The following is a 6,056-nucleotide window of genomic DNA, read 5'->3' as shown; positions in this document are numbered from 1 at the left end:
CTTATTTGCTTATTGCTTCCAATTTTATGTTATAAAATAATGGTACAATGAATGCCTTTTTTCATATAACTTTTTTCTTTGAAAAATTTTGTGGGAGTGGGATTACTAGAGCAAACTTTAGGCATTTACTCACAGCTTTTGATAAGCTTCAAGAGAATGCCGGAAGCAATCAAATTACTCTCTTTTTCCTTCAGTATTCTTTTTAGAATGTTCTTCATGGTCACCTATTTTTTCAAATTGATTATAGAATCTTGTCAAATTTTGTATTTAAAACACTATTAGAATAGATTGTCTTGATTGGGATTTAGAGCAGGTATTTACTGTAGAGACGCCTCATGGAGGACTGTCTTTACAAACTGGATTTCTTATGCTACAAGCCAGGTATTTATCCTGTTCCCCAAACACTGAAAGCAGAATTGCTTGGAAGGAAGTCATCATTACCGGACTGATATTCCCTAAATTCACATTCCTTTGGCTGAGCTTTGAGTCAACAAGTGATTCAAACTGAAGATGGCTGGTATTTGCCAGTACAGACTGTTTAACATCTAGCTTAATAGAAACTCCAGTTTAGAGATTTTCATTTTCTTTTCCTCTATGCCAAGCAGTGATGAGAGATTTACCCGGTAAGTTTGTGAGGTACTGCAGGCTGTTTCCTCACAGGTCTGAGAGGGAGCAGATAGCAATGAAGAGTCTCGTGTCTTTTAAGATGGAGTAAGTAGGGAATTCCCTGGCGGTCCAGTGGTTAGGACTCAGTGCTGTTGGAGTAAGTAACTGGCCTGACATCTTTACCTAAGGTATAAGCTGATCAAGGACATTGTCTTGAGATGCCAAGACTCAGTTTTCTTCTCTAAGCTCTTAAGTCTCTAAGCACTAGATTCTGATCTCTCATTAGAACTAGGAAGGCTGTTTGTTTGGAGGCATGGTCCTGACACTTCCCACCACCCTTTGCAGTCTATTCAAGAACTGAAGCAGGTAGGTGAATTGTTATATCTAGTACCTGAATGTGGCTGGAGAAATAAGAATTGATCAAAGAAGGTCTCTGGGCTACCACAGTAGATATCAAGCACCATTAACCAGAGTTTGTGTTTTATTCACAAGAAAATCTCGTATTCCCTAAAACACACACACACACACACACACACACACACACAGATATTCTTTAGAAACAAATCTGATAAATTCTAATAAACCTGGTGATATGGTCATCCAGCCCATAACAGATTGGAAGTAGTTAAATTAACAGGCACTACTAGAAACTGGTATGCTGATAACCAAGAAGGGCAACTGACAAAGGAGGAGACAATATGAAAAACCAAGTAACTCAGTAGGCATTCTAGTGTAGACCAGATAATCCTAAGCAGTTCATTAAACCTGATGGCATTTCAACAACATGTGTTTATAGAAAAGACCTCAAGTCATCAAGAAAAGGTCTAAAATGTGCTGGTGCTTATAAGTTTAAGCTTCAATAAAATAGAAGTTTAGTTAAGTGAAACATCCCTGATAATACTAAAAAATTAAATGTTATTACGTGTAATTCAGGCTGCACCTAGATCTGTGTAACTCAATACTATTTGTCCTGGTCGATCTCAGTAATTCCTGCCTGGTTTTTCCTTTTCCTTTTCCACATCTTTTTCCTTGTCATTTTGTAAAAAGAAATGGTTGATAGTGACTTCAAGTGGTGGCATGGCTTAGAGACATATCTGCAAACAACCTTATGGGCTGTGGAGAGAAAAAGCATTATTCTCTATGACACTATATTTCTTGGGGGTAGGTGTTATCTTTTCTCTGTCAACTTGGGAATAGCAGATTTCTAGCTGTTATTAAATTATCCTCTGCAGGATATCTCTGTGGGGAGAAGGCTGCCATGGAGACCCTCATTATTTGATGAAACATTTTCTCAGAACAGACTCAATCTCTGTATAAAAACTTTCAACTTTAGCAGAATGCACATGCTGTACTTTAAATGATTTTGTGCTGCCTCCTACCCCCTGGCAGGTGTGGAGCCGAATCACAAACCTGGGATAGCATACAATCCGTGTTTGTAAAACATGACTCTGCATTCTGTGAGCTCCTCCTCTGTGCCCATGAAATTAGGGGCAATTCTGGTAGCTTCGTAATCACAGAGACATCATAGATATTGCGAGATGGTTAGAGAACAGAAAGAGGCAGATACTAGCAAAGTTTGCAAAAGGGGAAAAGGGCAGATTTCAGAAATGATCCACTCATTTGTTTGACATTATTCCCCAGCAGAATCTTAGAATGAGTCATTACATGGTTGTGAAGACATGGAAAAGAATTTGATGATCACCAGGATGCTGATGTTTTTGGCAAAGAGTTAAGTACGCAAAATTCCTCTCACTTATTTCAAAGTTTTATTAAATTTGTGTGTCAGATCAATGAAATAGGCAGAGTGTTGAGTGTTGCTTTTTTAAAAATTTATTTATTCATTTAGTTATTTTTGGCTGCATTGGGTCTCTGTTGCTGAGCGCGGGCTTTCTCTAGTTGCAGCGAGTGGGAGCTACTCTTCCTTGCGGTGCACGGGCTTCTCATTGCAGTGGCTTCTCTTGTTGCAGAGCACAGGCTCTAGGCACACGGGCTTCAGTAGTTGTGGCACACGGGCTCAGTAGTTGTGGCGCACGGGCTTATTTGTTCCGCGGTATATGGGATCTTCCTGGACCAGGCCTTGAACCCGTGTCCCCTGCACTGGCAGGCGGATTCTTAACCACTGCACCACCAGGGTAGTCCAGCCTTTTTTCAAAAATAAATTTATTTATTTATTTTTGGCTGTGTTGGGTCTCTCTTGCTGTGCACAATCTTTCTCTAGTTGTGGCGAGCGGGGGCTACTCTTCATTGCAGTGCGCGGGCTTCTCATTGCGGTGGCTTCTCTTGTTGCAGAGCATGGGCTCTAAGCACGTGGGCTTCAGTAGTTGTGGCGCACGGGCTCTAGAGCACAGGCTCAGTTGTTGTGGCACACGGGCTTAGTTGCTCCGCGGCAGGTGGGATCTTCCTGGACCAGGGCTCGAACCCGTGTCCCCTGCATTGGCAGGCAGATTCTTAATCACTGCACCACCAGGGAAGTTCCCTAGAGTGTTGTTTTCAGCAAAACATATGACTGGGTCTCTCATAGTATTCATACGGTTAAGATGGAGAAAATTGGGTTGGATTACAGTTGATGTGTTTGAGGATGGTAGTTGAATAACCATACACCAAAAAGCTAAAAGATTAGTATCAGCAGTCTTGAAAAAGAGGGACAGAATTGGAATCACACTTCCCAATTTCAAAATTTACTTACTACAAAGCTACAGTAATCAAGGCATGAGGATAGACCGCCTCATGCTCTAGTCCATAGAGCAATGGACTAGAATCATGAGTCTAGAAATAAATCCTCACAATTATGGTCAGCTGAACTTTGACAAGGATGCCAAAGCAAACTGGTGGGGGAAAACAGTAGTCTTTTGATACAACTGGGACAATTGGATATCCTTATGCAAATGAATGAAGTTAGACCCCTACCTCACACCATATGCAAACAACAACAACAAAAAAAAATCAAACGACTTTAAAAAATGTATGAAGGACTTAAATGTAAGAGCTAAAGTTACAAAACTTATAGAAGAAAACATAGGCATAAATCTTCATGACCTTGGGTTAGGCAGTCATTTCTTAAATATGATACCAAAAGCACAATCAACAAAATAAAAAATAGGTAAACTGGACATCATCAAAATTTAAAACTTTTGGGACTTCCCTGGTGGTCCAGTGGTTAAGACTGCACTTCCACTGCAGGGGGCATGGGTTCGATCCATGGTCAGAGAACAAAGATCCCACGTGCCACGTTGCATGAAAAAAAATTTAACTTTTGTTGTTCAAGAAAGTGAAAAGATAATCTATAGAGTGGGAGAAAATACTTGCAAATCATATCCTGATAAGGGACTTGTACCTACATTTTATAAATTACATCTCAACAATAAAAAGACAACCCAATTATGCAACGCTTGGGCACTGTTGCTGGGAATGTAAGATGGTAGAGCCACTGTGGAAAACAGTACGGCTGTTCCTCAAAAAATTAAAAATAGAATTACCATATGATCCAGAAATTCCACTTTTGAGTATACACCCAAAAGAATTGAAAGCAGGGTCTTTTTTTTTTTTTTAATCACTGTAGCGTCCGGTTTCTATTCACAAAGAAAAAGCTCCAGTCCATCTTTTAACTTTTTTTGAAAAATTCCTGTCATTACAGAACTAAACTGAAATGTATTAATATTCCACTCACATTTTCGTGACAAACAAAAAGTTCATGAGCCAAAAAAACACAAAAAACAAAAAACAAGGAGAAGCTTATAAAACTAAATATGGATCTCAGCATTAGCAGCTGAACAGAGAAAGGAATTAAAATGCTTTAATTAAAAAATCACAAGTGGATGATAAAGTGTGTAGAAACTGAAAATTTACAAACTATTTAAAACCTGGAATTGCTGACTGTTCAGAAACTACTCAGATGGATCATGGGTAGTGGTGAACAGCAGAAAGGGATTATGGATGAATCTGCATTGTTCTAGATGCTCCCCATGCCATCTGTCTCCAAGGAAAGCCTGACATTTATTAGATATTGAGCCAGGCTAATGCTAGCAGCAGATCCAGTGATGGTAACCTGCTTATCAGTAGATCCTTCCACTGGGTTCCCAATTTTGATCTGCACCCCAGATAGCTGACAGATCTCATTGATTTTGGCGCCTTGATGCCCGATTATGCAGCCAATCAAATCGTTGGGAACTGTGAGTTCATGAAAAGTAGTGTGAGCAGATGCATCCAAACCACTGAATCCGGTGTTGCATGCGTCATGGGAAAATGAGACTGTTGCATTGCCAACTGGTGGAGCTTGGTCACATCTGGCTGTGGAATGGCATACTGTCCTTGAATGGTATAGGCCTCTAGAGGCGGTCCCTCTAGGTCTGCGTTGAGGCACATGAACAGGATGGTGTGGGGAGCTCGCACTGTCCCTGTCTGTGCTGTACCTATCCTGACCACCTGCAAAGATGACTGGAGAACTGGAGGCTTGGGCCAGTATGGGATGGTCACAACCTTTGCGGGGGGTGGGGGGCTGGGAGAGAATCTCCAACATGACCACGCAGATCTGTTTCACACCCTCAGTGGTGGATTGCGGAATGCCAGCAAGAGTGATGGCCTGCTCAGTCGAGCTGGGGAGCATTTCCCCTGCCACCTGGACCTGAGCCCCTGTACTCTCTCCTATTTCCTTGATCTTGCAACCACCTTTCCCAATGAGAGCTACACTGACCAGCAGACACCACCAGCCTCAGGGTGACTGGGGGGTCTACTGGCAGCTGTGCTATTGGTCATAGAGCTGCTGATGTCCTCTTCCAGTTTGTCAATGATCATAACACAGGCTTTGAAGATGGCATTAGTGGGTCCAGCCAAAGTGATAATCCTCTCAGGACAATTCCCTCCTGAGTTGTTGATACGTGCACCACTCTCCTCGTGCGTCTTCCTAACTGATTCTCCTTTCTTTCCCGATGATACTGCCAACTTCCTTTCCATGCATAAGTAGTCAGATGGTGAGAGTGACATTTAATTCACCTTCATTCACACCGGTGTCCATGTCGAGCAGTGTTCTGAGGAGCTGGACTCTAAGTGGTCAAGTCTTTGGTCACTGGTGGGGGTGAAAGCCAAAAACTGCAGGAGAGAGACGACTGAGGGGAAAAAAGGAGCCGGCGGGAAGGGGAAGGGCGGGAGGCCGGGGCGGAACAATAGGGGCTGGCGGGAAGGCAAGGGGGCACCTCCGGAGGGGGGGGCGAGGAGGAGGAGGAGGAGGGGAGGAGGAGGAGGGGGAGGAGGGGGTGGAGGAAGGGCGAAAGAAACCCCAGGGCGAGTGGAGGGCAGCGGAGGGTGGGCAGGCGGGAGCGGGCGTGCTCTGGCTGCTGCCTCAGCTGGTCTGGGAGAGTAGGGTCTTAAAGAGGTATTTGTATACCTATGTTCATAGCAGCACTGTTCACAATAGCCAAAGGTGGAAGCAACCTAAACGTCCACTGACACATGAA

General features: G+C 43.0%; 1 pseudogene; it reads right to left on the bottom strand.

Annotated features, from left to right (window-relative positions):
- Window positions 1-4,385: 4,385 nt before the first annotated feature.
- Window positions 4,386-5,692, bottom strand: LOC132360491 (poly(rC)-binding protein 2-like; annotated as a pseudogene).
- Between the last annotated feature and the right edge of the window lie 364 nt (window positions 5,693-6,056).

This window comes from Balaenoptera ricei, chromosome 2 (genome assembly GCF_028023285.1).
Source record: "Balaenoptera ricei isolate mBalRic1 chromosome 2, mBalRic1.hap2, whole genome shotgun sequence".
Classification (NCBI taxonomy): domain Eukaryota; kingdom Metazoa; phylum Chordata; class Mammalia; order Artiodactyla; family Balaenopteridae; genus Balaenoptera; species Balaenoptera ricei.
This window is presented reverse-complemented; position numbering and strand designations above follow the sequence as displayed.